General features: G+C 41.7%; 1 pseudogene; it reads right to left on the minus strand.

The window, feature by feature from the left end:
- Positions 1-7,003: 7,003 nt before the first annotated feature.
- Positions 7,004-7,494, minus strand: LOC114695396 (annotated as a pseudogene).
- Between the last annotated feature and the right edge of the window lie 1,074 nt (positions 7,495-8,568).

Raw genomic sequence — 8,568 nt, forward strand, 5'->3', positions numbered from 1 at the left:
AGAGGCAAGCACAAGAGACACTCTTTAGCGATGTGCCTCCAGTGGCCCACTTCCTGCAGCCAGGCACCACCACCTAACTGCTTGCCATCTAACCCACTGATGAAGTTAGAGCCATGAATCTAACCCATTGATGAAGTTAGAGCCATGAGATCTAGTCATCAAACCATCAAACCTTGTGCCTGGGGGGGGGGGGAGCATCTTTATTGTTGAACTGTAACAGATACTTTAGACAGATTTCCTTAGCTTGGTCCATCTCAGATGACGGCCTTACTTGACTGACCTTTTTTTGTTAAGTCTTCGGAAGTGAAGAGGCAAAAGCAAGGATACACACTGCTGCTCACACAATAATAGAACAGATTTCCATAGTGTGCTTTGTTGGTGAATATTGAAGTATTATAAAGTTAGTTTTATTGCTAATAATGGAATATAATTTGGGGAACACGTATCTACAAATGAAAAGAATGGATTTCTGTTCTAGAAGACACAACATTTTATATTGTAGGGAATCCAGAGGACCAAATAAGCTGCAAATGGTCTCTCTTCCTCACAGGCCGTTCAGGATAATGAGCTGGATGTGGCGTGTGGACTATAGTTTTAAGAGTCTGTATGCAGAGTGGGCTAACAATCGTCCCTCAGTAAGTGACTCTCGTCCCATTTAATGCTGAACTGCCCTGGACTCAGCTGAGCACATAGCAGTGCTCTTGGGTGCCATATTCCTCACCTCCTTGCAACGTGTGTGCCCTTCCCACTCAGTTCTGCACAGTGGGATCTGAGCACCTTCCCTTTCCTTACCCCTAGTGAGTTAAAAGCAACTATAGTCTCCTGAGATGGAGACAAAGGTACCCACAGTTGAATATTGCCAAGTGTCACACTGGTCGCCTCTGGGCTGCTGTGTAAGTGACCAAGACAGAAGTGATTCTGAGTAAGATGTGGACTGGTGACATTTTGTTATGACAGTTTAACCACATTATACAAACAAACAACGTCTCTTTACATGTGAGAATAAGGTTTCTTCTTCTTTTTTCTGTTTTACCTCTTTATCCTTTTTGTCAACGATATTAATTCATAATTTGCTCTATTTTCTGTCACCCCTATGAGCCAGTAATCGAAATTAATGAGTTTTTTTCTGCTTAAGCAAAAAATAAATTAAATTTTCCTTTGTAGCTCAGATAAGAATAGTTGAATTAGAATTTAAAAGCTGTCTATGGACTGGATATGTTTCCTAAACAAAGCTTGTGAGATGTAGCTGCTTCTTTGTAATAGTGGGGAACAAAAATCATGGGACACGTAGCTTCCTGTGATGGGTGAAGCCGGCAGGCAGATGCTATCTGTTTATTTGGATTATTATAAAAGACTGATGATAGTATTTAATATTTATTTCTTTTGTTGGATGCTGAAGGTTTTCTTTAATCACACCTAGGTTGAGATGAGAAGCTGTTGACAATAGAGAGTTATATGTCTATACATAGGTACAATACAGAAATTATACAAGGAGGACTGAAGTGGAGACAGATAATTACTGTCAGTGCTGAGATTTGCTGTGGTAAATGAGGACCTTGATGACTATTTCCCTCTATATTCTGGGTGTCTGGAATGTATGGTCTCTTGCTATAATCAGAGCCTTCCTGAACCTAGAAGCTGACTGTCTGTACAGAAGTACAGTGTGCAAGAAGGATCCTCTGAGGATAGGGCTGCTTCACGATGCCTTTGCAGTGTTTTCTCTATGTCCATTTTCTCCAAGTCTTTCTGAGGTCTTTCCGATTTAAAATTACCTCAGGGTGGCAAAAATGCCATCTCTACTTCATCCTCTCCTAAAGCCACTGCCCTTGATGGCCCTACCGATACCTTGTAAAGTGTCTTCCTTTGAGTCGGGCCTTCACAATTCAACAAAGAAAGTTCTGGAGTTCCTGGTAGTTGAGTGATAGGCGGTTTAGTGATAGAGTGCTCGCTCAGCACACAGAGGATCTGCTTCTGACCACAGGCACTACAGAGATGGGGAGAGGGAGGGGAAAGGGAAGGAGAAGGGCGGGGAAAGGGACCGAGACACAGAGAGAGACTGACAGCCAGTCCTCGGTAGCCAGAGCTTACAGACCAGGGTTGTTTTGGAAACTGAAACTCATTTTGTAGCTTCTGTTTCTTCGGTGTAAACAGCACCCAGTGGTAGGTTCTGCCTGTTTGTGCATAAACTTGCCCATGGGATGAGCTGCTACTGAGGTGTGTCATTTAGCCCAGTGTCAGAATTACAGGTAGGTGGCTTGTCTCTCTACTCTAGCTCCGATGAGTAGCACACTTTAGCAATTCACCTCTCCTAAGTAACACGTTCCCACAGGAAGCCTGTAAATACAGGAGGGTCCAGTGACTTCCCCATGCTCCGGGACAGTCCATTGCTGCCCACTCATTTTCCTTTCATCTTCCTGTCCCTGATTTAGTAAAGAACCTCACACATAGTAAGTTCTCAGTCAATACTCAGTCAATGATAAATGCTATGTGTAGGAATTGAATTAACATGAATTGGATGACTGTTGTATTCTTTTTTTTTTTTTGGTTTTTTTTTTTTTTTTTTTTTTTGGTTTTTTTCGAGACAGGGTTTCTCTGTGTAGCTTTGCGCCTTTCCTGGGACTCACTTGGTAGCCCAGGCTGGCCTCGAACTCACAGAGATCCGCCTGGCTCTGCCTCCCGAGTGCTGGGATTAAAGGCGTGTGCCACCACCGCCCGGCATGACTGTTGTATTCTTAATAGAATCTCAAAATGTGTAGAGAGATTAGAAATAGCCATTCCACTCATTTACGACATAGTATATATAGTTCTATACAAGATGAAGTAAATAGTACAAATATTTTACGTTAAAACAATAAGCTAGAATTGTTGAGTTGACCTGTGAGCCCCAATAATCAAGAAGATAAGTTCAGGCCAGACTGGACAATTTGGTGGTTCCCCATCTTAAAATAAAAAGTTGCAAGAAGGCTGGGGTAGCAAAATTGTCTATCATGTATGAGGCCCTGGGTTCAATCTCCAACACACCCCAAAGACTAAAGAAAGCGGCTGTACTTCCTGTTGAATGATGTTATAGGAGAGAGCTTGGTGAAGGGAAGTGGGTTGGGGCTGCTCCATTCCCATCAGCAGTGGGGTATAAGACTGTTTATAAAAATGACGTGTGTGTTATAAAACATTAATGAATGATTAGTTTAAATAAATTTGGACCTGAGAATTTAATTAACATCCCTAAGGTCACACAGGAGTGTTCCTGTAGAGCCCAGATTGTCTGATATTTCATGGTAATATCTCCTGATTTTGTGGTAGTTGAATCAAGTCATTTTTTGTTCACTTGTTTGAAAAGAATCTTGTTATGTAGCTTAAGCTCAACCATAACTGACTACATAAAGGTGTTGAACTTGAACTCATGACCCCCTTTTTAGCATTGGCATTATAGGCCTGTACCATCATACCCAGTGTGTGTGTGTGTGTGTGTGTGTGTGTGTGTGTGTGTGTGTGTGTATGTGTGTGTGTGTGTGTGTGTAGTACCAGGAATGAAACCCAAGACCTTGCATATGCTCAGTAACTGATCTAGGATGTTTTAAAGTATAGTCTATTAGAAAACTTGAAATATTGCAAAACGTGAGTGGAGAATTGTTATTGAAAGCATAGTTTGCTATAGTATCAAGGAAGGACACTCACTTCTATAGGAACCATATGGGAAAGCATCACATGGCAGCTAGCGACCCCTTACTATGGCTCCTCAGGAGGAGCAGGAGAGGCAAACTAATCATGCTGAGGACTGACTAGTTTGTGGAGTCTCCTCAGGATCAACATCAGGGCTTGGCCTTCATTGTCTAGTGTCTGGTCTTGAGAGACTTGGGGCAGTGGGAGGTCACCAGTGGCATTAGTTGAGGTGTGAACTCTAGATTGCTTGGTTGTATTCATAGAATGTAGTCACGTGGGACTCTTCCCAAAGAGGGGCAAAGGTGGCGATGGTATTGGGGGCCACAACAGGGGTGACATACACATATTGTCAGGTTATCCAGAACAGGTGTATGGGAGAGATTGCTGAATATTAATGCTTATACACCAGGAAATAGGGTTAGAATACAGTGAATCACATTTCAGAGTATACAAGGTATGAGTTGAGACAAGAAAGTAGAAAGAAAAGCTGGGAGAGTGATAGAGGCTATACATTAAGAATGTTTTGGAATTAGGGCAGTTAGATTATATATATTATATAGTAGATCTATAACATCTGCTGAAGTGTACATTTCAGATCATGAATCTTAGGTTTTATCAGTCAAATATTAATTTTAAAAATGGGTTAGGAAAGTACAGAGAAACAAGACAGAATTGTTCTAGGCTAGACGGCAGACATTTTAAGGTGGAGAAAAGAATGCCTCTAGACTTCAGGTTGGACACAGCCCTTACAGGGTACAGCCAGGGTGGAAGCCGCATTGAAAACAAGTATTTAGGGCTGAGTAGATAATTCAGTGGATAGTCTGCTGTGCAATGATGAGGACCCGAGTTCAGATCCCCAGTACTCACAGGAAAGCTGGGTATGTCACAGGCTTCTATAATCTCAGTGAAGGGGAGGCACAAAGAGGCTTATTTAAAGATTCACTGGCCGTTACATTTAGCCTAAAATGTCCATCTCTGGGTTCAGTGAGAGACTCTGTCTCAGAAAATAACATTGATTGAGGAAGTCAGCTGACATCAACTTCTGGCCTCCTCGTGGACAGGAAAACATGCATGGTATATGCACGTACCACACCCATACATTGACATATGCACACAAAAAGAAGAGAAGGTGGGAAGAAAATGGTTGGGACCATGTCTGGTAGTGCAAGGCTGTCCTTTCTACTTCTCAGCGGACTGCAGAAGGAGAAGTCAAGTTGAAGGCCAGACAGAAATACAGAATGAGTTCAAGGACAGCCTGGACAATTTACCTAGGACCTGTTTCAAAAGAAAATGTTAAAAACTGCCTGGGACATAGCTCAGTGGACACGTGTTTGTGTGGCATGGGTGAAGGCATGGGAGATTCAATTCCCAGTATTGAAAAACAAACCAACGATCAAACAAACCAAAAAATCCCACTGGAGTTTGAGTAGAAGGGGGCACAGTGGAAGGGATGGACACCAGACTTCGGGTGGGGACTGCTAGGAATGTTTGTTCCCAAATTATGGGTGGAGCAACTTGCTCTGGTCAGCGGAAAGGAGAGAAAATTTCTATCATATCAGGAAGGGGAAATACTATTTCACTCAGGTTTCCCCGGGTGTAATCAGTAAGACCGTTGATTCACTCATTTGTAAAGAGTAGAAGATGAACTGTCCTCGTGGCCTCAGAATGAAGTCCTGTTTCCCGAACTTGACTTGCAGCATCCTTGCTTTTGTCTTTGCTGTTGCTGCTGCTGTCACGAAAGAACTAAAATTCCATCAATAATTGGGTCCCGGTTATGTGATGGTGAGATCACGGCATGTAGCTGGGAACATTCGACTGAGCTGCTTTAGTCAAATGTAGTCAATAATAGTATCGGATAAGCCGTCAATTTGGGTGTACATTAGCCATAGGTACTGAAGCCTTGTTCTGTTCTGAATACACACTTGTATGCTCACCCATGTGCAAACACTCACATACACATTCATACACACACACACCTGCCAAAATTGAATAGAAAGAATTTGTTGAAGGCAACTAAGACACTATTCTCAAATAACGTTCTGAATGATAATGATAGTCCAAATCATGGCATTCACGTATTTACTGTAAAATGAAAAATATAAGAACAGTTTCCTTGAGCTTCCCATAATACTAACCACACTGAATTTAACAGACTGTGTGTTACTCTGAGATAATATACTTATTTTTCCTAATTGAGAAAATATTCATTCTTTTATTTATAGGCTAGGGCCCTGTTGATGTTTATGCAGATGTTGGCAGATTATTAGTCTATAAAATCCCCAAACTAGTTAGTAAAAACCCTTAAAAAAAAGTGTGACTCTATTTGGAGTATATGCGTTTTCACACAGGGAAGAAACCCTCATGATAAAGAGCTTCAGATTTAATGTTGGTTGATTTTTTTTTTTTTTTTGCCTTCACTGTTTGAGTTCCCATACCTAGAAGAAACGTAGTTTTGGGGTAAAAGATGTCTCATTCACTGCAGAACCTGGAGAAAATAATTGATCTTTCTGAACTCAGCTTCATTCTCCAAAAAAATGTTAGTTGTGGGCTAGAGGGATCTATAAAAGGCTTGCCACGTAAGTATAAGGATCTATGGAACACATGTTTAAAAACTTTGGGCATGACGGCACACATCTATATTCTCAGTTCGGGAAGGGCAGAAACAGGTAGATCCCTGGTCCTCCCAGCTCAGTCCAGCCTAGCAGAATCAGCAAACTGCAGGTCAAGGAGAGACTCTGTCTCCCAAAATCAAGAGGAATGGCTCCTGAGGAACAAACCCAAGGTTGGCTTATCGCTTCCTCATGGGTGTGCATATATGTGTATGTGCACCCACATGTACATGTTCACCTACTAAACATGCACAAGGGGAAGTAGAACACAGGCTTATAAATAGGAAACTAAAATTGGAAGATTGAATGGGGAGGAGAATAGAAGGTCGGATTTAAAGAGGGAATATGGATAATTAACACTAAAGGCCAAGAAAGGCCTTATAGAAACCTACTACTGTAGAGGCTTCCTAAAATTTATAAATCTATAAAAGGAATTTAAATGGAGCTAGCATATAATGGGGGAGACAGATATCATATGTTATAAAATAAGACCACAGTACCAGGTATGGGTGGTATGGGTTGCATGTTTTTTTTTTCTTATTTAGTTTTTATTCATAATTGTAAACGTAACTCTGCAATCCAGCTAGGCTTGGAGTGGAATGAGAAAAATATGGAAACCCAAAGAATTTCAGTGAGAGCAGAGATCACAGGGTATTGTGAGCAGATGGGGTAGGGGTGCTACACTGGGTCGCAGAAGGAATGGTCTGGTGGATAAGATGCCCGAAAGTTAAAAGAATTACAGCTGCCCACCGTCCAAAATGGTGACCTTCTTGGTAGTCTTGACATTTCTAGACCCAAAACACTCCATGGCTTCCATGATGCTCACACCTTCTTTTACTTTCCAAAAGACCATATGTTTGCCATCCAACTACTCCATCTTAGTAGTGCAGATAAAAAAAAGGGGGAACCATTTGTGTTTGGTCCAGCATTTGCCATGGACAAAGTACCAGGACCTATATGCTTCAGGATGAAGTTCTCATCTTCAAATTTTTCCCCATAGATGGACCTGCCACCAGTGCCATTATGGCATGTGAAGTCACTACCCTGCTACATAAATCCTGGAATGATTCTGGGAAAGAAGAAACCCTTACACACAAATCCTTTCTCTCCAGTGCTCAGAGTACGAAAGTTTTCTGCTGTCTTTGGAACTTTGTCTGCAAACAGCTCAAAGAAGACAGGACCCAGGGGCTCACAATATGTCAAGGAACATGGTGGGGTTGACCATAGTTGTAGTAGGTGGTGACAGGGGACAGTAGTGTCTGTAAAGCCTGATTGCATCTTTTTGAGTCACTGGCATGGGGTCACATAGACACCCTCAAACATCATATGCTATTGCTAATGATATTGGTCACTTCTATAACATCCTGTTAAGATCTGAAGAAAACACATCCTTATGTCTTCAAATATAGAGAAATCAAACTAGTACCCAAGTAAAAGCTTCATCCATACTGACTAGCATTTATAGTGCTGAAAAGTGATAATGAAGAAGAAAAGTAATCATCAGCCTCATCTAACTATAAACCCTATATGAACTACAGCATTGACCTGTCTGCAAGATAAACCTACTAGTGGCACAAATGTTATGGAAGTAACTAAACACTTTTTTTTTTTTGAGACAGGGTTTCTCTATGTAGCTTTGCGCCTTTCCTGGAACTCACTCTGTAGCTCAGGCTGGCCTTGAACTCGCAGAGATCCACCTTCCTCTGCCTCCTGAGTGCTGGGATTAAAGGCATGTGCCAACACTGCCCGGCATAAACCACTTTTGATTGGAGTTAAGGCCTAGTCCATAAGATAGCAGTAGAGGGTTTGTGTGTGTGTGTGTGTTTGTTTGTTTGTTTGTTTTACACTCTTTATTCTTTGGGGACCTGCCACCCAGCTCCCAAATAAATACATAGAGACTTATTCTTACTTATGAATGCCCAGTTTAGCTTGGCTTATTTCTAGCCAGTTTTTCTTAACTTCAATCACTCCATCTACCTTTTGCCTCCGGGCTTTTCCTTTCTCTACTCTATATACCTTTCTTTCCTTCTTACTCTGTTCTTGGCTGTGTGGCTGGGTGGCCAGCCTGTGGCATCCTTCTCTCCTTCTCCTTTCTCACTCTTCCCTCTTCTTCTATTTATTCTCTCTGCCTGACAGTCCTGCCTATTTCTCTCTTCTGCCTAGCTATTGGCTGTTCAGCTCTTTATTGGACCAATCAGGTGTTTTAGGCAGGCAAAGTAACACAGCTTAACAGAGTTAAACAAATGCAACATAAAAGAGTGCAACACATCTTTGCATCAGTAAACAAATATTTGCAGCA

The sequence above is a fragment of the Peromyscus leucopus genome, chromosome 3 (assembly GCF_004664715.2).
Source record: "Peromyscus leucopus breed LL Stock chromosome 3, UCI_PerLeu_2.1, whole genome shotgun sequence".
Taxonomy (NCBI): domain Eukaryota; kingdom Metazoa; phylum Chordata; class Mammalia; order Rodentia; family Cricetidae; genus Peromyscus; species Peromyscus leucopus.